Source organism: Sceloporus occidentalis, unplaced genomic scaffold (assembly GCF_023333645.1).
Source record: "Sceloporus occidentalis isolate IW3139 unplaced genomic scaffold, rSceOcc1.0.p SCAF_4, whole genome shotgun sequence".
Lineage (NCBI taxonomy): Eukaryota > Metazoa > Chordata > Lepidosauria > Squamata > Phrynosomatidae > Sceloporus > Sceloporus occidentalis.
In genome coordinates, this window is record NW_028316984.1 from 137,593,893 (window position 1) to 137,596,122 (window position 2,230).

Sequence of the window (2,230 nt, forward strand, 5' to 3'; positions counted from 1 at the left end):
GATCTGTTCTCTCCTGCAAAAAACAGCTATGTTTTCTTTAGTCTTGCTCTATCCCTTTGCCTTTCTAAGGGCTGAAACAAAGCCAGGCAGGGAGAGACAGTTCAGAAGCTGCTGTGCTGTGAGGCAACTAGTCCCAACTCCAGCATTAAAGAAGAAGAAGACAGCCCAGCCATGTCTGGCTGAAGCCCAGCTGCGGCTGGAGGAGGGAGATCCCTCTGTCCTGGACCAGATGCGCTCTGCTTCAATCTCCAACCCCGGGAAGGGGTCTGTGCAGTGAGATGGACATCCCAAAAGGAATTGGCGTGGTGGAGGAGGGAATATTCCCTGTCCTTAACCAAAAGGCGCCACACCGCAGTCACCATCCCCAGAAGGGGTTTGGGTGGTGAGATGGACAACCAGAGAGGACCTTGGTGCGGCTGGAGGAGAGAACCACCTGTCCTTGGCCAGATTGCGCCCCACTGCAGACATCAAACCTGGCAAGAGGTTTGGGCAGTGAGAGAGAGAGAGAGGAGGCAGACTTCAAGAGGTGAGTGATGATCCTACTTCTAGTCCTAAGTTTGTGGGTTAAGATTTACCCCAGAAGTTTGTTCCTGCCTTGCATGGCCAGTTTTCAAGGAGATTTCCAAATAATGGTGGATGCCAGCTTAGGGCGATGTTGATCATTTTGTTACTCCCAATAAGCAAAATGAATAAATAAAAACACGACCAACAATGTCTACTCCACAATATAAATTGGCTACAATTAAAACCAATAGTGTTTGTTTTCAACCACAACTACTAACAGCTCAATTCTGATTCAATTGACAAATAAACATTAAGGGTTCATATACACCAAATGACTGACCCAATCCAGGTCACTGATGAAATCAACATTTCTAATAACTTGATTCAAGAAATGATTTCAACATCTTTTTGTCACAATCAAAACAAGGCGTTGATAAAATTGTGGTTTGTCTTGGGTGCATTTTAACATGCTACAAGAAGACTGAGATATCTCTGTTGTGATCAGTTGTTGATCACTCCATTTACAGTGCAGCTACTTCCTCTGCAATACCAACAATCGCATCCATCTAAGATAAATGTAGGACATGACATGGCCTTCATCTTCCACATTTACATGCCACCTCTGTTGAGTTGCCTTGAATCAACTTGGAAGACACATCTGGTGGTTCTCACATAAGTGATATGCCCCAGTTCACCCAACCATTGGTTGGGGAGCTTTGGTAAGTCCCACGTTATAGGATGTTTCCACCTCTATTGCTGAAAAGGAACATCTCACAGGTAAGACCCAATGTTCCTACCTCATACATAACTGTCAAGGAGAGAAGTGGGGATGAGAGAGGAAGTGATCACTGCTAACAGCAGTGAAATGAGTGGGATGGAGACTTGAGTCTGCATCTATCTATCTATCTATCTATCTATCTATCTATCTATCATCTATCTATCAATCTATCTATCTATCTATCTTATCTATCTCTATCCATCCATCCATCCATCCATCCATCCATCCATTTATATGTCTATTTGTCTATCTTTCTATGGTTCCCTCAGAGTGAGATAGGTAGAGAGATAGTCTGTCTGTCTGTTCATCCATCCTATTCTGAGGGAACCATAGATAGATATACAGACTATCTATCTATCTATGGTTCCCTCAGAGTGGGATATCTATCTATCTATCTATCTATCTATCTATCTATCTATGATCTCTGAGAGAATCATATATAGATAAACAGACAGACTATTTTTAACTATCTACGTATATCTATTCCACTCTGAGGGAACCATAGATAGATTATCTATCTATCTATCTATCTATCTATCTATCTATCTATGGTTCCCTCAGAGTAGGATAGAGATAGAGAGATAGAGAGATGGATGGATAGCTATCCCAGTCTGAAGGAACCATATATGTGGCTCGTGGTTCTTTCTTTCTTTCTTTCTTTCTTTCTTTCTTTCTTTCTTTGCAGGGAGTCCAGACATGTATGTGTGCTTATAAATTTACACAGTCAAAGGAAACCAAGGCGCCCTCCTCCCCCGAGGGCAGGCCCAGGCCCAGGCCCACTCCGAGGGGACCACCATCCCTCCCTGCCTGCCTCCTTCCTTCCTTCTCCCTCCGCAGCGGAGGCGGCGCTGTGCCACTGGCGGGAGGAGGACGCTCCTCTCTCTCTGCTTCCGAGGCGGCGGCGCCGGAGGCCCCAAGATGGCGGCGTAGGGCTGCTTTGGGAGGGGA